The sequence below is a fragment of the Oncorhynchus keta genome, chromosome 29 (assembly GCF_023373465.1).
Source record: "Oncorhynchus keta strain PuntledgeMale-10-30-2019 chromosome 29, Oket_V2, whole genome shotgun sequence".
Taxonomy (NCBI): domain Eukaryota; kingdom Metazoa; phylum Chordata; class Actinopteri; order Salmoniformes; family Salmonidae; genus Oncorhynchus; species Oncorhynchus keta.
In genome coordinates this window covers 23,767,269-23,788,687 of record NC_068449.1, presented here as the reverse complement: position 1 = coordinate 23,788,687, position 21,419 = coordinate 23,767,269, and the positions used below count along the sequence as shown (strand labels likewise).

At 44.6% G+C, this 21,419-nt stretch overlaps 1 pseudogene; it reads right to left on the bottom strand.

The window, feature by feature from the left end:
* Positions 1-9,938: 9,938 nt before the first annotated feature.
* Positions 9,939-21,419, bottom strand: part of LOC118362533 (kinesin-like protein KIF26A) — a 127,663-nt pseudogene continuing 116,182 nt past the window's right edge.

The following is a 21,419-nucleotide window of genomic DNA, read 5'->3' as shown; positions in this document are numbered from 1 at the left end:
TTGTGGACTTCAGGAAACAGCAGAGGAAACTTCCCCCCTCCTCCCCCATCCACATCGACGGGACAGTAGTGGAGAAAGTATAAAGATTTAAGTTCCTCGGTGTACACATCACAGACAAACTGAAATGGTCCACCCACACAGACAGCGTGGTGAAGAAGGTGCAACAGCACCTCTTCAACCTCAGGAGGCTGAAGAAGTTTGGCTTGCCACCTAAAACACTCAGAAACAACTTTTACAGATGCACAATTTAGAGCCTCCTGTCGGGTTGCATCGCCGCCTGGTACGGCAACTGAACCGCCCTCAACCGCAAGGCTCTCCAGAGGGTAGTGTGGTCTGCACAACACATCACCGGGGGCAAACTACCCGCCCTCCAGGACACCGACTGCACCCAATGTCACTGGAAGGCCAAAAATCATCAAGGACAACAACCACCCGAGCCACTGCATGTTCACCCCGCTATCACTCAGAAGGCGAGGTCAGTACAGGTGCATCAAAGCTGGGACCAAGAGATTGAAAAACAGCTTCTATCTCAAGGCTATCAGACTGTTAAACAGCCATTACTAACATAGAGAGGCTGCTGCCAACATACAGACTCAAATCTCTGGCCACTTTAATGAATGGACTTAATAAATGTATCACTAGTCACTTTAAATAATGCCACTTTAATGTTTACATATCCTACATTACTCATCTCCTATGTATATACTGTATTCTAAACTATCTACTGCATCTTGCCTATGCCGCACGGCCATCGCTCATCCATATATTTATATGTACATATTTTTATTCATCCCTTTACATTTGTGTGTATAAGGTAGTTGTTGTGAATTTGTTAGATTACTTGTTAGATATTACTGCGTTGTCGTAACTGGAAGCACAAGCATTTCGCTACACTCACATTAACATCTGCTGACCATGAATATGTGACCAATACAATTTTATTTTATTTTATATTTTTCCTGCCTATTTGCTTTGTCTCTTTCATTTTCCTCTTTCGACCTAGCTGCTCTCTGTTCATGTTTTTTTAAAGCCAGCTTCGCATTCTTCTCTTTCTTTTTCTGCAATTTTGTTCTTGTGTTTTGTTAACACATTTTTGGTTGCTCTGGGCTTCCTCTCTTCGCTTTGCTCTCATCTTCTCCATTCTCTGGGAATCACTGGCATTATATATATGTTTCTGCTGCTTCAGATTTTCTGCCTTCTCTTTGTCATTGCTTTAAATGTCCCTATTTCTTTGGATGCTATCAGCAAGGGACATCTCATGCCTCTATTTTTTGTTTTATTTTCGTCCTTTGTTTTATATTTCCTCATATTTTTTAGGGTCTTTAGTCTTCATGCTGGTTCTCCAACTTGGCTTTGTGGTTTCACTTGTTCTTTTCGGAGAGGATGAGACTCATTCATCTACATTATTACTTCTTATGTGTAGCATATATGGCTGCTTGTTTTGGGACATTATTCAACTTTGAACTGGTAAAATTTCAGATAAAATGTCATTGTAAATAAGACTCACAAAATTCCATCTAATAGGATTAGGTTCCTGAATGGCGCAGGCGTCAAAGGCACTGCATTTCAGTGCAAGAAGCGTCACTATAGTAGCTGGTTCGAAATTCAGGCTGTATGATTTGGATTCCCATAGGGCGGCGCACAATTTGCCGGGTTTGGCCGGAGATGGCCGTCATTGAATATAAGAATTTGTTCTTAACTGACTTGCCTAGTTAAATAAAGGTTAAATAAAAATAAATACATTTTAAAGCTGTCTAAGAATATATTCTGGTAGGCTATGTAAAATAATTATAATATTATAATATTGATTAATCATAAATAAAGGATGACAAGTAGGCCTATGGAAAACAGGAGATTTAGAAAATGTTCAAATATTTTAGGTTTCCCTTTCAAAATCACACTTTTTATAGAAAATATAGCAAACTGGATGTTGTATATCCACAACAATGCTTAAACAACATCAGTAGACCACTTGCTGTAGTTCCTCTCTAATTAAACTGTGAACCTTGCAATTGAGAAATTGACTAGGGAAAACAAACAAACGCCCACCTGATTTACACAAACCATCATGATATCATTCTGCCAGGTATGCTTTCTTTGCAGTCATTTAATTGGGAAAGATTTTGGGAATAGCCTTTAGAAATGAATGTTTTATATGTACATGGCACTCATGTTGTGCATCATGATGGCTCCACATAAAAGCCCATTTAGGCTTGCTCTGGCAAGTACATGTTGAAACCCTTCCTCATGCTTGGAGGCTTCACAGATTTGGTACAAATTTGTCTGACAAAGCATATCCTTTCTTTCGTAACGAAGTGTGCAGAGAGTCGGGAAGCAAGTTCAGGGAGTGTTTTAATAAATAAACACAACTAAATACAAAACAAGAAACACGGACATGAAACTGAAACAATGACACCTGGGAAAGGAACCCAAGGTAGTGACATATATAGGGAAGGTAATCAGGGAAGTGATGGAGTCCAGGTGAATCTGACGACATTCAGGTGCGCGTAATGACGGTGACAGGTGTGAGGCATAAAGAGCAGCCTGGCGATCTAGAGGCCGGAGAGGAAGCACGTGTCACCGTCGTATTTGCGCTCATGTTATGAATTGCAGAGAGTGAGTAACTATAGATAGTGCCCCGGCTGAATCAAACAAAGTACTTCAAAGTGAACGCCTTTGCTGTAAATAAATGCAAAGCAGGGCAGTACCGAGTAGTCCCAAAGACCCGACTAGTGAAGGACCAGACACAAGGCAGATTGATCCAACCTATCATGGCATCAAAGGATGCATTGATTCTCCCCCTTCTTTGGCTGTTGATGAATAGTCATGAGAAGTAGAGGGGATTGTACCAGTCTGCCAGCCAATTCAAATAGGCAAACAGCAGGACACGATACTTCCTGCCAGACAGGCCATCGTCACGGCAACTGTTGCCACGGTACAGAGCTGCCAGCCTTGGTTTGATCTGTCTGCGGAGCGGAGGCTCGGATGTGATGCTGCCAGGATGAGAGGGGGAGGGAAGGAGGTAGGGATGGGGGGGCTTAAATGTTGTGTAATTAACCTCTTCACTTTGCCACATTCCTATTCAGAAATCAAAACGAGTGACAGCTTCCTGTCAGCAGCCTGCACCAATCAGCCACTAATCTCCCTGACAGAGAGAGAGAACACAAAGACAGTGTTGGGGATGTCACCATCGTGGTGTCACTGAAAGAGACTAAGGAGACACACTGCTGACGTACAGTATCAACATCTCCATTTTGAAAATGAAAGGGCTCTTTGCTACTGAGATGTACATTTGGGGAAATTCTAATGATTATCCTGAGTAAGCATACTCATCATATTTATGCATGTGAAAAATAGACAAAAAAAGGACAGACATTTTTTTAAAGAGAATGGGGTAATCGAGTGATTGAAATACAGACCTGGAGACAATTCAATGAATAATTTTTCCTCTCCTATTACTTCTGTAGGCATGTCATCAGAAATGAGATTGTAATAGGTGTGTGGCTTTTTGGCCTGCCTCTGTCCTTTGTTGATGAATCCATTTCCACTAGCCTTCTCATGAAAACCCTGCAGATATCTTATGAATATCATACAGCCTAGATACTAACTCTCCTCAAAGTGGGTATCTATATTCAGGTTTTTGTGAATGTGGATTATAATGCACTGACTGACACGTAGCCTAATACAGTAAGAAAGATAATACCCAATATAGCTCTCCTGCCTGGCCTTCAAGGTGGAGACGGCACCACCGAGCAAATGAAACATTGAGGCACAGCAGAAACTTTTCTTCAGAGGCTGGGTTAGAAACTTGTGCGACTTGTGAAGGTTGTTTTTGTTCAGGCAGAACAGGCCATTCATCATGGAGGGAGACAGACAGCAGTGACCTGCCTGCCTGCTGCATAAGAGCTGCTGAGAAAGCAATCAAAGCTCTGTCTCCCTCCGACAACGTGCTACAAAGAGTTCATCCTGGTGAAAAGAGTGAAGCCAAACACACTCCATTCTACTCTGTGATGAGCAAAACGGGAAATTCAATTCGTCTTTTCTACTTCTATAATGGAGACCTGCAACCACATTAGCCTCTGCTTTCATTGAGTTACAGTTAACCCCAAAAAGTAGACAAATGATGTATATGGGATGTGCAAGCCTCATGGAAAGTGAGAAGTCAGATTCTTCAACTCCTATATGTGACAAATAATGTCTTCAATTTATGTCTCTACCCTTGTTTACTATTGAGATGAACACACATGACAGATTGTTATGTCAACATTGTTATGTCAATATAACAGAATGTGACTGTGGACTATGAGATGCAATTATAGAATGGAGGCAATAAGGGAAAAGTATTGTCAGTGTCCCCGCACTACTCGCCAGATCTGATCTTTAGATAAACATGAGGACAGAGCCAGATAAACCAGTTACACATCTCCTAATCTAGACCTAATGCAGAGCATCAACAAATCCAGCTGACTTTCAGTTCAGAGTTCATTCAGAAGGTATAGACCCCAATCCCCACACTGATCCCAGCCAGCTCTATGGCGTGTTGACAAAATAGTCACCAATAGGGAACATCAAAGTAGGCTGCCCTTTTCAGCAGCATCAGGTCTTAGGAGGGCTACAGATCTTTTCTACGCCCTGGCAGGAGGACACAGTCATTAGCCTGATTTCCTCTGATGTACAGTGGATCAACCTATCTGTTGGATGTAATGCAACTTACTACACACACTCAATTAGGTATTCAGCCAATCTGAATAGGCTAATCACAAAAACTCTTACATGTGTAATTCAAATAGTAGATGACATTGCCTTAACACTTACAATCAGTATACTAAAAGCATCTCACACATAACTCTTTCAAACAAAGAGCATCGTTACGTAAATCTTCAGTTATCTACATGAATCAATCTGGAGCCAGGGACACAAAGACCAATCAAAAAGAGCACTGCGATAGAAACAATAGTTCCCAGCTGTCATCAACATATTCATAAGGTCAAGTATTCTGTGGAAGTCTGGTCGATTTCTGACCATGTCTTATCTGTGCATAACTTCAGCATTAGATCCCCACCCGGCCCAGTCTCTCCCTCCTGTTGTAAGATACAGAGATAGAGGCCGATTAAAATCCTCTGAGATCAGGAGGATTAGAAGTGACAGTGAGGGGCTAGCAGGTGGCCAGCAGGTGACCACACTCATTTGCTTCCGTATCTTACTCATCTATGCATGCACTGTGCTGCTAGATACCTTATCTACAAGGTCTACCACAGGTCAGTGGAGATCCATAGAACAATGATTCTGCAAGCACGGTTGTTTTCCAACAGTGGCACAAGGTTAATTAAATGGCCTTTCATACCTTTACCGTATTGCTGATCAAAGAAGAACCCAAACTCCTGTCTGTAGCTACTAGCAGTTGTTTATTTCCCTACTTCAAACACGCATCTTGTCAACAGGACAAATTACAAATGTACTCAGCAAGCATACTAATGACTTCTGTATATATTTAAAGTAAAGTAAAGTACTCCCCTTGTAACTCTGCATGTTTCCATGACAGCATCAGTCAGTATGTGTCCATCCTGGACACCTAGCTGGTCAGTCAGGCTGAATGACACTGCTCTGTTGTCAGCTGCCACTGCCAGCTCCCTGTCAGAAGTGAACAGAACTGGGATGTGTGTGTGTGTGTGTGTGTGTGTGTGTGTGTGTGTGTGTGTGTGTGTGTGTGTGTGTGTGTGTGTGTGTGTGTGTGTGTGTGTGTGTGTGTGTGTGTGTGTGTGTGTGTGTGTGTGTGTGTGTGTGTGTGTGTGTGTGTGTGTGCTTCTGGAGGTGGACGGACACAGCAGCTTGCCAACGCTTCCTGGTCAAACCATACGAGGCCAACTCATCCACTGACCCACGTCCAGACGTGGGGGGGGGGGGGGCTTTCTTCATGAGGCTACAAGATGTATCACTTTGTGACCGGTGCCAAGATTACAATCTATTTTGCCAATTATCTCCATTATATTCCCATTGCCACGTGACAGACGCCTAGCTCAATGCTTTACCCTCATCTGGTCATGCTCTGCATAGGAGGATTCAATAAACAAGGTTAAGTGTTAAGTGATAGATCACTCCGGCTGTCTCCACGGGAAATTCATTCCCTTTCACATAATGATTAGGTCTGGCTTTGATTTGGTGCCTGTAGTGTTATCTGAACTCAATGTCAGAGTGTTAGACCTTTCTGTCTATACACCCAGAACTTACAGCCCTTACACTAAATCTTATGGGACCCGAGATCTTAAAGCCCTATTTAAGAGCGCAAGTGGACTCACTAATGTCATCTGTTTTGGAGAGCAGGGACAGGGACAGGGAGATGTGTGAGTCTTACATCTCCCCAAGCCTTTGATAATTTAAGGACTTTTTCCCAAACCAGCTTGCTTTAATTACTGAGATTAAGTGGCGACATTTGGTCAAATGTATAGTTTTTCTTGAGAGAAAGGGCTTGGGTTTAGACTGTGCAATCTATGTGATTGCTTTCAGAGCAGTAAATCCAATGCCCAGGGCAGCTCCAGCTTCAAGGTACCCCAATAGAACAAGGGGACTCATAAATCTATTTTTTCCCCATCTACATGGACAGTGGATACAGCAAACAACTGGTCAGTGTTATCTACTACATTGATAGCGATAGAGACAGTCTGTGCTGCTGTTGTAAACAACTCATTGGGGTATTCCAATCTCATGTATGAAATGGTTACATTCAGTCACTCCTGGGCCACCAGCTGGGTAATGTTCTTCTAAATTAACTAGGAAATACAGAGAGCACACTGATTCTGTCATGATTTAGAGCTGCACCTATGTTGAAGTGACAGAGAAACACAATAGCGTAGCAGCAAACATAGGTGGGTAAGTTAGTAGAAGACATCCCCTGGAGGGGGGGAGAAAGAGATCAAAATGTGCTATAATTGAAGTGGGACACTATTAGGATACTTTTTTTGAACAGTTCAGTGTGAGGGGGAAAATCCTTCAATTTGTTTTCAGATGACAAGAAAGGGAAAATCGAAATTATGATTAAACTTTTTTGAGCCGAGGGGTGAGGGAGGAGGGCCTACTTGACTCTTCAATGAACTCATTTTTATTCTCATAACATCCGACTCCCTGCGCATATGAGAAGAGCCCTGAGGCAAAGAGAGCAGGGGAAGACTGGGTCTAGTGGGCCAGGAGCCCACGGACTCAGCAGCCATTAGTACTCAGCGGCAGGCCTGACCAACTCTCTCCATGTAGACACAAAGCACTTCGCTCAGAGCAGTGGGAAACCGTCCGAGCTGTCAGGGGAATGAATGACTTGTCACAAGACACTCACTTCCCACCAAACAACTGCAGGCTTAGATTTCTTATCCAATGTAAATGAAAGTGTGCTGTGTAAAACCAGTAAACTACAGTTATAAAGGTAGAAATGTCAGAGCATAGAAGGATTAAATCAAAGTATCCAGTACTATACATCAAATCAAATTCAAAGTTTATTGGTCGTGTAATTTTGTAGATGCTATTACAGATGCAGTGAAATGCTTATGTTTCTATCTCCAACAGTGCAGCAATATCTAGCAATACAATAACACTACACAAATAATCCCAATGTTTAAAGAAATAACAAGAAATTAAGACATCAGAACGAGCAATATCAGAGTCCAGACTATATATATATATGTGGATGTTGTGTATGGACAGTATATTAATGGAAAAGGTGTGTACAGCAGTAATTATAGAGGATGAGCCATGACTAGCATACAGTATATACATACAGTATAAAGTGGTAAAACAGTATGTAAACATTATTAAAGTGCCCAGTGTTCAATGACTATGTACATAGGGCAGCAGTCTCTAAGGTGCAGGGCAGGGTACTGGGTGGAGGCCGGCTAGTGATGACTTTAACAGTCTGCTGGCCTGGAGATAGAAGCTGTTAATCAGTCTCTCGGTCCCAGCTTTGATGCACTTGTACTGTCTCTGCCTTCTAGATGGTAGCGGGGTGAATAGACCTTGCCTCAAGTGGCTGACATCCTTGATGAGCTTCTTGGTCTTACTGTGACACAGTGTGTTGTAGATGTCTTGGAAGGCAGTGTGCCTCCGATGATGCGTTGGGCTGACCGCACTACCCTCTGGAGAGCCCTACGGTTGCGGATGGTACAGTTGCTGTGAAACAGTCCGACAGAATGCTCTCGATGGTGCATCTGCAGAAGTTTGTGAGGGTCTTAGGGGCCAAGACACCGAGGATTTTGAACTTTTCGACCCTCTCTGTGGGTGGGAGCGTGCTCTCTCTGATGACTTTGGTTGTCCACAATCAGCTCTTTCGTTTTGATGATGTTGAGGGAGAGGTTATTTTCCTGTCACCACACCGCCAGGGCTCTCACCTCCTCCCTGTAGGCTGTCTCATCGTTGTTGGTAATCAGGCCTACTACTGTTGTGTCGTCATATGGTGCCATATGGTCCCTCCCTGTAATATACTTATGCTAAAATGTGTATTCTATTCCACTGAGTTATTTACTTTATGTTTATGTTTCCTTTATTATTTCTTATTGTTGTTGCATTGTCGAGAAGGAACCTGCAGGTAAGCATTTCATTGGACGGTGTATCCCATATGCATCCTGTACATATGACAAATAAAACTTGAAACATATGGTACTCATCACCAGGAATCTAATGTGCAAGAGAGTGGGGCACTTCTGTTCACCACTGAGAGCTCTGAGTTGGCCCTCCTTCCCTCTGAGTCAAAGAGCACCCAGACCCAGGGCGGGTAAAGGCAAAATGCACCCGTGGATTTGATTAAAAACACAGCAACCAGCTTCTCCTGCCAGGCCACCAAATCATTCTACTATGCTTTTAATCAAATTAAATGAACAGGGAGGAAGCAAGATGGTATCACTCAGCATGGTGGACTTCAACATCTCCACTCATCTACGAAATATTGCACACCAGGAGACCTGGCATCACACGGAGTAGAAAACCATATTTGATAGAGGCATCATTAATCTTGCTGCACCTCTAATATCTATTTGATGGCTGCATATTTCATTCTTGTCAAACTCCTTCCCCAAAAAGTTGTATTCTTCATAAATCATTGCACAAAAATGCTTACATATGCACCTGGGAGATGAATCATCACAAGCAGCTCTTTGGTAGCATTAATCATAAGGGGAAAACGTATCTGTGGGAACAGGTTGTTGTTAAATATCGCTGTACTGCTGTACTGTACTATCATACTGTACTGTCTTTGGTAAGGCCTTCATTACATTCTCCTCAATCTAACCCTTCTGCACTGTTCAACCAATCAAGTAAATATGGAGTTAAGATGGAGTGAAATGGTCCCTTCACATCAACAGAATGGTGAAGTATGTGCAACAGCGCCTCTTCAACCTCAGGAGTATGAAGATATGCAGAAACTGCTTCTCCAATAGAAATCCACAATCACGCTTTTAGGCGATGTCATGGTGACGTTGGCGAGCTAAACTCATGAGCAGAAACACGTCATTGACTTGAATCTAAAGGGGGGGGGGGAGGGGGAATACCTAGTCAGTTAAACAGCTGAATGCCTTCAACTGAAATGTGTCTTCCGCATTTGACCCTCTGAATCAGAGAGGTGCGGGGGGGGGCCTTCATCTAGGTTGTGCCTTTAGATTGCGAGAAAATGAACGACTAAGGAAGATGTTTCACTTCTCTCACTGACTTCTCTAACTCCAGCCTGGTTTGCTTGGTCTTGCGATGTTGCGCCTCTGGGTTTAGAAAATCTGTGGTGTCGCCTTGTTAAAGTCCAAAAGTAGAAGTTGCGTCACAGGCTCTCTTTTCCCCTGAAAACCGGAACATCCAGTTGTTTGGCAGAGGCTAGGATATCAATGACCAATAGGTCATTTGAATTATGTAGGCCAAACATAGTGGTTTCTTTCAAAAGAACCAACGAAAGAAAAATCATTCCAAGTCAGCTATAAGAAGAAAGACTTTATTCACAGAGAAAACTCAACACGAGCTGCCATATCATACATTTTTACACAGGGTCAGAAAATCCTTTACAAAACCAAAGACATTAGAAAATATGGGTTTTGATATGAAATATGACATACATCAACTTTCTTGAAAAAAATGTTTTAGTTTGCTAATAGTCATGAAACTAACCCAGCATGATCGAGAGCCAAAGATATTATAAAAATCAAAATGGTAAAAATGGAATAGAAATCATTCTTACAAATTAATAAAAAAATCTCATGCAGCATCTTCAGAAAGGGCCTGAGGGTATATCTTTGTAAGAGGAAAGAAAACAAATGAATATTTTAGTTACATAAATCAAACACATCAAAATACAACCAAATCCAGTTTCTTACTCTAGATAACCAAAACCAGTTCATCTTCTTTGTCCACACCATTTTCAGAGAAGTGTTAATTAAAACACAAACATTCTGGCAGCTACATACAGCTAGTTGATTGATTGTATTTGCCAAAAAACGTCTAAATCTGATGGCGGCAATTTCTTCACTGCATGTAAACAAGGGAAACTAGTGGTTTCTCATGGCCTTTATTTAGGACACTGTCCTCTTGGAGCCTATCCTAGTCTTTGATTGAGACATCCGGTTAAATTAGTAAAGAAAGTAGAAGGTTGGAGAGAAGTGCTATCTGTGTAATATGTGTAGCTTTGAAGCATAACTCACAGAGGGTTCTGAGTCATTGCAAACTGTCTGTGCTGTTGATCTTAGTGCTTTGTGGAGGTTATAGTGGAAGTGAGAATGTTGGAATGCATAGAACCAAGGCTTGGCACCACTTAAAAGAGCACACCACAAAATAGCCATAGAATGACCCTTGCTTGTGGCATCTCATCTATGCCCTTTTGTTTGTGTCAGTAGAACCCAGTAGAGGCCCATCTAGGGATAAAATAGGCGCACTGACGAGCACCTCTGTGCCTTGGGAATAATATTCAGCATGCTTCCCCATCGCTCTGGGGGTACAGGGAGGGTGACAGAGGTCTGTCAGGTTGACTCTGGACACCTCTAGCACAGAGCATTGGGGAGAGCCAACTGTCACACCCATGAATCATGGCGTACACACAGCCTGTTGGGAGCAGGTCCTGTATGTAGACCCCTCTGATTGATGTGTTCTGCCGTTGCCACATCTCCAATTAAATAAACAAGGGCAAACACATCTCCGCCCCACATACCACCCTACTTTCCTCTCCCCTTCTTCTACACCTCCACCATCACCCATCTCAGCACCTCCACTGGGGCCCCTTGTGATCAAGGCAACTGGAGGGAAGAAACATTTACTCAACCCTGCTAGCTTTCAGCTGGCAGTGGCTGAGTGATAACAGTAAATTGAGTCCTTGACAAGATAACACATACCTGTTTTAAAAGGTAGACTACTGAACCAGAAAGATAACATAAGGCGCAAGAGGCTGGATGAAGATGGGCAAAATGCTGACTGAGGTTGGTTTGAAACATGAGAAAAGGCCAAGTTTGGGAACGCAATAACATTAGCTTATTGCTCTTCTTTTTTGTCTTCTTTTTTTTTACCTAGAAATGATATTTTACACACAGCATAATCATATAAATACACTATACAATGCAATATAAAATAATTATTTCTTAAAAGGAATATGTTCAGGGTTTGCTTAGGTATGCTGGTTATGATACTAGCACCATACAAAAAATAATGACTCAAAATAAGTCGAGTGAAAAAGGCACTTCCGGGTCTCGTTGAATGACTCTTGGGTAAATGATGGCCTCTCTCCCATCATGCTGGAAAACAGAAACTGTTGTGTCTGTGCACACACTTAACTCCCATTCCAACATGAACATGTCCAGAACGAGGCACTGCAGATAAGTCGGTTCAGATCTCCTGTCTCCATGCAAAGACACCCAACCCGTTTGTCTCATCTTTTGTCTTTTTTGTTTTTCTTGTCACTTCATTCCAGCAATAACTATGAACTGGCTGCTACATTTCATAATTCTTCCTTTCTCACTTCCTTGATTCTCCATCTCTTCTTTTGCTCATTGTCAGACTTCCACTTCTCGCAGTCCCTCTTGAGTGTTGGGCGGTGATGCCACACTGATGTCGAAGCAGGTCACCATCATGACACGTGACTTGCATAGGTTGACACAGAACTCCAGCTCCTCTGTGACCTGACCCAGGGCCTGCAGGTACTCCTGGGACTCCTTGTCCAAATCCTGGTCCACCTCAACTGGAAGAGAAGAGACACGAGAGCAGACGAGTAAAGTCCTGGTCACACACAACCAACTGAAAACTGGAAGACAGAATCGAGTTAACTTTCAATAGGAAGATGACTTTCTATTTTTGTAGGGAATATGAATAATAAAAAGGTGTACATCTCCATATGCCCCAATCCTAGTAGAATAATGTAGCAGACACTCACACTCTCCTATCCACTTGCAAGGGTCCATCATCAGCAGGGTCTTGGTGTCCTCTAGCTCTTCCTTAAGTGCCTCATGTTTGACTTTCAGCTCCCTGATCTGCTGCTGCCGACGCTCCAGAACCTTCAGCTTACTGTTGAAGTACAGCAGGCCCTGAGAGAGAGAGAGAGAGAGAGAGAGAGAGAGAGACAGAGAGAGAGAGAGAGAGAGAGAGAGAGAGAGAGGGAGAGAGAGAGAAGTGAGTGAGTGACTGACGAACTGTTTGAAATAAAGAATAATAATAGTCATTCACTAGCATTGTTGTTGCTGCTGAAGAATTGCAGGATATACAGACACAGTCGTGTGTATTACCATTTCCTGTCACAATAGAACAAACCTAATTTCAGATATGTGCATGCAACTAGAACAATCCAATGTTCCTGTTCTTCCCCTCTTAACCCTTACTCCAAACTATTCCCCAACTCCCATTAAAGTATAATCAGCAAATCAATCCAGCAAAATCAACATACCTTCTCAACATCCTGGAATGGCTGCTAAAGATGAGAAAAGAGAAGAAAATAAAATACATATTGTAAAAAATATGCTTGTACTCTAGAGAGAGTAATGATCTCACAGTTAGAACTCAATCAAATACAACACACAAACATGCATGAATATACAGAATCCTAAACCCTGTATACTGTATGTAGACAGAAAAAGCCATGTGCACACAAATAGACATCTGAGAATACAAGCACGGAAACCAGCCATGATGCACACATTGCATGGTATTCCAAAACTGTCCCGGGAACAGTGGGGGATGTGCGAGGCAAAGCACTTCATTACCAGCCATTCAGCCAGTGATGGTTGGGAAAGACAAATTGAAGATCATCTTTTCCTAATTGAAACTAAATCAAACCACCATCCAGCTGATTTAAAATCTCTTAACAAATTCCTGTCTGGCTGCCTCTAACTTGTGGGAGCAGTTAATGACCCGTGGCAAGTGGAGCCAGCCATAAAGAGCCATCAGGCAGCCAGGGATGGGCCATGGTGATGGCTGATAGGGTGTGGGGATGTAGAGGGGGGATGCACATTCATCACACATTCCTGGACGGCTCTTTCCACCACCACCACTCCATCCCCCTCTGTCAATCAGCACCAGCAGTGAGCCCCAGCGATCAGTCATATATAAAGCAAGACAGTAATTGCCTCCTGATCTCTTCACATTCCTGGTCACACAGACACATCAAACTTTGGGATTCACCATTGGCCAGAATAAAGATCAAACATCTCAGATGCATATTTTCACCTTGTTCTTTAATAAGAACCTGAGAAAGAGTGAGCTAAGACCTTCCCACGATGTCATGCCTATGGGCCCGACTCCACCAGGGGGCAAAGGGAGGTTTAACACTCTCAGTTAAAACTTGTGCCCCCTCAGTTTTAGTTGTATGTCCCGATGTGAAAATATAAAAAATTATTGAGTGACTGGTTGATGCAAAATCTGTATCTCCGCTGCGCTGTGTCAGCACAGTGGACAGAGTGTGCCGCGGTGTGTTCAGGGGGCTATGGAAAGCCACTCGGGCAGTTAGGTATGACTCCTTTGGGTTTCCATAAAAAGCGGGGAAAACACTTTTCATCTGTGGTAGGCTAAGTGAATACTCTACCTGTAATATTTGATTTTGATTTATACGGGCGTGGTCAAGTTTACTGTTGAAGCTGCCTCACTCAACTCTGCCTCATGCCCTACCATGACAGAGTTTAGTTCGCTTCTTAGCTAGCTGTTAAAAACATTAGTGTTATTAACCTTAGCCTATTTAGCTAGCTCACTGCCACGATGGATATCAGAAATTGCCTTCGCCAATGTACACAAAGCCAAAGTGTAAAATAATTTTCTTGGATGCTGTCAGTGGTGAAATGTCAGAACGATTCAGAGAACGCAACAGCCAATTGGTGGAGGCCTTGTGTGCCCTTGACCCAGAAAGCCATGACTTTCTAGATTGAAAAAGTTGAAGCCACTGCTAGATTTAAGTAAAACCAGGCTGTATCACATCCGGCCGTGATTGGGAGCCTCATAGAGCGGTCCACAATTGGCACAGCGTCGTCTAGGTTTGGCCGGTGTAGGCCATCATTGTAAATAAGAATTTGTTCTTAACTGACTTGCCTAGTTAACCTTTTTGTGATAGGTGGCAGCATTTTCACTTTTGGATGAATAGTGTGCCCAGAGTGAACTGCCTCCTACTCTGTCCCAGATGCTAATATATACATATTAGTATTAGTATTGGATAGAAAACACTCTGAAGTTTCTAAAACTGTTTGAATGATGTCTATGAGTATAACAGAACTCATATGGCAGGTGAAAACCTGAGAAAAATCCAACTAGGAAGTGGGATATCTGAGGTTTGTAGTTTTTCAAAGCTTGGCCTATCGAATACACATTGAGATATGGAAGAGATTGCACTTCCTAGGTCTTCCACTAGATGTCAACCGTCTTTAGAAACTGGTTTGAGGATTCTACTATAAAGGAGGGGCTCATGAGACCTCTTTGAGTCCGTGGTCTGGCAGAGAGCCTTGGTCTCATGACGCTCGCTCCCGACAGAGTTACTTCACGTTCCAGTGCTTTTCTGAAGACAAAGGAATTCTCCGGTTGGAACATTATTGTTTTATGTTAAAAACATCCTAAAGATTGATTCCATACATCGTTTGACATGTTTCTAAAGGACTGTAATGGAACTTCGAGTTTTTGTCTAGACGAAATGCTCGCATCTCATGAAGATGGATTACTGGGCTGAACACGCTAACAACAAGTGGCTATTTGGACATAAATGATGGAACTTTATGGAACAAATCAGTCATTTATTGTCGAACTGGGATTCCTGGGAGTGCCTTCTGATGAAGATCATCGAAGGTAAGTGAATATTTATGGTGTTGTTTCTAACTTTGTTGATTCCAAAATGGCGGATATTCCTCTGGCTGTTTTGGGTTCTGAGCGCCGTTCTCAGATTATGCTTTTTCCGTAATAAAAAAATAATAATCTGACACAGCGGTTGCATTAAGGAGAAGTCTATCTTCAATTCTGTGAATAACACTTGTATCTTTTATCAATGTTTATTATGAGTATTTCTGCAAAATCACTGGATGTTTTGGAATCAACACATTACTGCACGTAACGCGCCAATGTAAACTGAGATTTTTTGGATATAAATATGCACATTATCAAACAAAACATACAGTACGTGTATTGTGTAACATGATGTCCTATCGCTCGCCAGTTGTGATGTTGGTGTCGCTCGGCAGTTTTTGCAGACTGAAATTGCCCGCTCTGGCTCCAATGAGGACGATATGGACCCCACTTGATATCCTGCAACGATTCTCTGGGCCTCTCTCCGCTATGCCGACCGTGCTTACAGGACTGACACATGGATTGAACTTCGGGCGTCCACAGCTACATGCGAGAATTCATTTCCACTGAGCATAAACATGTTCAGTCAGCACAGGAGAAGCATGCTACACCTGAGGAAAGCTCAACTAATCCAACTGGTGGTATAGCCAGTGGTGTCATTTCAGCAAAAACCTAGGGTATGAAATGGCAAAATTAATTCCTTAGACACCAGCATAGGTTCTCAAAAGCCTCGCTTTAGCATGTAGGGTGCTGTCCATGGTGCTGATATAGTGCAACAATTTGTCACTTCTTGGTCAAAAGCACTCTATGGTCTCTGTATTTGAACTTTTATGTTTATTATGGTATTGTGTGACATAAGCAGACTTTAATATAATTAAAATGCAAGAACCCCAAGTAATTGTTCCCCCTCACCGATTTCGACTGCCCCCTTAGTCACTTTATCCTGGCGCTGGGTCTGCATGCCTGACTTCAACGTAGCACATTCAGAATATTGCTGAGATCAATGTGACACATGCAGACTACTGCTGAGCTTGACATTGCTAAGCAGCATGTACTGCATGTAGTGATAAACTTAAACCTAATGACTAAAATAAGTGGAGTAACAGTATGGGGAGCTTGTATTACAGACAGTAAGCATGACCCTTCACTCACCTCAATCAAGTCCTCCTGTCGTCGCCTCTGGAGCCGTTCCACATCGTCGATCTCGTACACCTTGATCTCGAAGGGTTCCTTCAGTGGTCCTGACATGGGCGGGAGGTCCACCCACTGGCCAGCTGTGCCAGCCTTCTTCCCCAGTGACGAGGTGTCTGGCAGGGGGGCCGGGATGAGCCGCCTCCGCTGTAGCCCTGGAGAAACACAGACACAGACAGACAGGCACCTCAATTACTGCTGGAAATATACAATGGTAATATCTGCCAGGGCCGAGCTGTACAACTCTATCTATTAGTAAATATGTATGAAGCTGAGACTGAGATGTAAAGAGATAGCAGGCTTTACACAGGCCTCCTGAGCATGCTGTTGATTGCATATGTATAAGGCTTTCACCACTGTCTATTTTAAATCCCTACCAAACAATATGAATTTAAAAGATTGACTGCATAAATCTAAGAGAGCTGTAACAAGTGGAATTTTCTGCTGCTGTTCAAATGATTTCAAAGTCGTCTAATTTCTGCTGAATCAGAACTGTGACAAAACCAACTATAAGAATCACATTTTAAAAAGTTAGATTGATGAGGTACAAGATTTCCTGGGGGGTTTGGGGAAAGTGACAGTTTGTCCTTGATGTTGCTTGGATATTCTGTGCTATACTTCTCTGGCATACTGCTTCATTCAGTAGATCTGTATAAATGTATTTCTTATTTCAGATGGGAACACCGCTCAGTCTGCTTTCAGCACGACACATCTAGTTAAAGTCAACAGCAGTGAACCTTGACCCGTAACAACCCTTAACAAGAGATTGTCTAAGCTGATCTGCACAGCAATCAGGGGTATTTATAGACATGCTGTAAACAGTTAGGGCTTATGACCTCCATGAACAACCTTCTCCATTATTTAACAAGTGGACTGTTTGACATCACACAGTTGCTTGTAAATAACAACAAAGACGGAGCTTAAACAAGACAACTTGTAAAAGGACCTGAGTAATGCTTAGGATTTTATGGAACTTTCACATTTTTTAATGCCTCAATTAATTCCCAGACTAAACCTACAGTATGTTGTTGTTCAGGATATTATCAGATAGATCATGCATAATGATGTATACAGATTCAGAGCTATTACCATTGCGTTTCTTGGGGGATTTGGATGTCCTGGGACGGCCTGAGGAGGACATTCCACTCTCACTCATTGAGTCGTGTGCAGAGGAGGCGCTACCTGTGGCCTCGCTGTCCCGGATCATGCTCTCATAACCACTGCTGCCCCCGCTGTGGTAGAAGAGGGCTGTTCGGCCCATAGCTGGGGGCAGCTCTCCACTCAGAACACTGCTATTGTCACTGCCATGGCCACTGCTGTAGCGCTGCGGCCTTCTGGGGGCAGTGATCTTACTGTAGGGGGAGGGCAGCATGGCCACGGGGGACTTGTCATCACTCAGGTTCACTCCACTGTCATTACCACTGTCAGAGTCCCCTGAGCCCCTCAGGTGTTTGCCTGATGTGCTGCCTGACGCCAGCTCACTGACCCGGCTGTTGGCTGCCCGCATAGCATGCTTGGTGCCCATGATGGTCCCCCGGCCAGGCTTGCTGCTGACGGCTGCCGTGGCTCGCGGGGCGGAGGTCTTGCCAGTCGGGGGAAGGTTGGCATTGGGGTTCCTGGTTGCTGGAGCTGCCAGGGACTTTGTGGAGGAGCTCAGGCCCTTAGAGTTGCTCGCTGACAACGAACGGTCCTTACTTCCATTGACCGCTCCTACCGCTCTGGGGTTAACACTACCTTTGACCTGCCCAGGTTTACCTAGAGCATCTGTGGCACAACAGGGGGAAGTTGGGGATGTAGCAATGGGAGAGCTGGATGAGTTTGGTACACCGAATCTGGGAATGGATCTGCTGGACTTGCTGCAGCCCAGGGTGGCTCCACTGTTTTCTCGACTGAGAGTGGGCTTGGAGCCCACCATGGACATGCTGTCACTCCTTTCCAGAGACATCTGACTGCCGTAATGCTGCCGACTAGCATCTCCTCTGGCCCTCAGACTGGATGTGGCTTTGGCCGGGGTGTAGTCACCTCTGAGGCTGGAGGTTTTGAGGCTGTTGGAGTTTACTCTGCAGCGGATCTCTAGCTCATCCTCTGACACCGCCCCTCTGGTAAGTTTGGGCCTCCCTGCTTCACCGGACGCAGACTTTAAGGCACTTTGGGGCAGCAGAGGCCTGTTCTTCTGATCCAGACTGGACTTGCGCACTGGAGGTGGAGGAGGTGAGGTACCACCAGGTTTGGGGAGCATGCTCGCTTGCTGCCCATTTGCCTTTCCATTCTTCCCCAGAGAGGAGAACTTGAGAATGTTGGTTGTAGTGGTGATGTTCTGGGTTGTGGCCTTGGTCTCTGGGGAGACGTGGATGACAGGCACAGTGCCCAGAGTGGTGGCTCCTCGTCTGAGCTGAGGCATCTTGCTGGGGGGCTCCGCTTTCTTACTGGTGGACTTCTCACAGCCGTCCACCACCCTCTGGGCTGAGGTTGAACCCTGCACCTTGGGTGGGCGAGATACACCATTGCTGTTGACAACACCAGCTTTACGGCAGGGAATGCCACTTACTGGGGTTCTGGGGAGCTTGCTGGTGGCGCTGGAGTCTGGAAGCTGAGGTTCAGAGTGTTTGACGATGCGCTGCCAGGGGTCCTCCTGGTTGACTTCCTGTCTCTGTGGTTCACAACTGCTGCTACTACTATAGGCTTTTAATGAGGTAGGTTTCACTTTCCTGGGAAGACTGGAGTGGACTATGTAAGGGCCCTGGGAGGTTTGGGAGGAGGAGCTGAGAGAGTTAACTTTAGCTGTTTTGGGTGGGAATCTGAGGGATCCTTTGGTTGACTCGGGAGACATAGGGCACTTTGTCAGGGACATAGGGCACTTTGTCAGGGACAGTTTGCTAGATGCTGTGCTGTCACTGTCCAGATCAGAAAAGCTAAAGCCACTGTCGTTCAGGGAATTCTTGGCATCCCTTCGGGATGATTCACAGTGGAACATACCCAGGGAATCCAGGTAGAAGGTGCCATCTGGGCCGATGTGCTTCGTCTGTGGGAGGAAAACGTCTGCAGAGTGTCCCCTTTTACTCTCCAGAGTACAGACGCTAACCTCGCTGAGCCAGGAGCTGATGGATGAGCCCCTGCTGCCCACACACACAAATGAGTCATCCTGTAAGGGGGTGAGCACCTCGATGTTGACCTCTGCACCACCCACAGTAGATGTGTAGGCGTCAAACTCGTCGTTGATGCTGCTAATGATGCTGACTGGCCGGGAGCCGGAGGCAAGGGCCTGCAGGGAGCAGTCGCTGTTGAAGCTGATGATGCTGGAGGGCCGCCCGCTGTCTAAGATGCTGCCGATGGAAAGCTCCTCCACCACAGTGAACACCAGCTCATCCTCTCCATTCAACTCCACAGGCTGCTGCAGGGTGACCGTAGCCCGGAGGATGTCCCTGTCCAGGCACCTCTCTCTCAGGGTGGAGCGTAGCTGGCACACCTCTACAGTACCCCTGGTCTGGGTCCTATCAAGGAAAGGGTCCCCAGACTCCCCCTGCTTTCCAACCTGATGGCTCATTCCCACGGGGGGCATTCTAGTGGGGGACCTCTCCGTTGCCTCTCCGTTGCCCCTGCCTGAGTCTCTCTGTTGTGGGGGAGGGGGAGCAGGCTTGGGTAAGGGCTTCTTGTTGAAGTAAACCTTCTCCCGTACTACTGGCTCAGAGGCTGGCACCATGGCCATACCCTGTTTGATTGGGCTTGCTCTGCTCTCTGATGTCATTACCTTCTCACCATCAGCACTTGTTCTACATATGCTCTGTGAAACCCCTCTGGAATGTTCCAGTTTAGACTTAGAAGGGCTGATATGGGGACTACTGGATGGAGGAGTGGCTACAGATATAGGAGCAAGTTTAGGTGATATGTTCTCCTGTGAGGAGGAGGCTTTAGTTACAGTCTTTGGGGAAACAGAGCCAGGGCATTCCTTTGCTTTGCTGTCCACCTTGGGGCTGGCCTGACTTCCCCTGCCCTCTCCAACAAACGCTGTAGGCGCCTCGCTGCCGTCGATACACTCCAGGCGCTCCTGCAGCTCAGCAAACGTGTTGCACTTGAAGAAGTGATCCCTGTCCAGGGGACCCTCCTTCCCAGATCGCTTCCTGTTTAGGGAGGGGATGATGGGAACAAAGGTGGGGGGGCCCTCATTGTCACTTAGCTCCCGGTCTGAGATGGCGGCGCCCCCCGGCCCCACATAGATGACGGTGTCACAGGACTGTTCACTGCTGGAGGAGTAGTCTGGGTCGCTGAGCAGGGAGGGCAGGTCTGGGTCCAGGGCCACCGTCCGGGGGTGGAAGGGTCTGAGGTGAGGTGGCCGACGGATCCTCCCCTCCTCACAGGAGCTCTCCCTCCAGAGGAACTGGATGCATACTGCAACACAGAAACATACAGAGACTTACAAAACAGTGTATATAGGAAATGTGCTTAGCACATGAATGTGCTACATACTTAGACTTTCTGCATAATTCACATGTTCAAGACATAACATTATTACTTTAGGACTTATTGGAAAAGTCTATATAATTTTCTCCACCATTTTCCCATTTCCTGCTGTAGATTAAGAGTTAATTCAATCGCATAATGAATTCACGGTGGAATACATCGTAAGGCAAATATAAATTACTTTAAAATTGCCAGTCAATACATTTAAAGGTTACATGTGAACATCAATAGGCACACTGAAATGAATGTCAATAATATGAATCAGTGTCCGTAGAATGCATTATAATTACACCGAAGACAGATGCAAAATAAATACATGCTGTCATTACACCTAATTATCTGGAGTATATATTTCCCGAATCCGAGGGCATGCATTACACACATACTTAGGCATTAGCGTTGGGATCAATTCTTATTGATGGCAGTCAATTCAGGAAGTGATTTGAAAAAGTCACACATTCTTCTTTTGACATAAATAGCTTCTCCTTTTCAGTTAATTGAGAAGTCAGTAAAAATGTATGCTG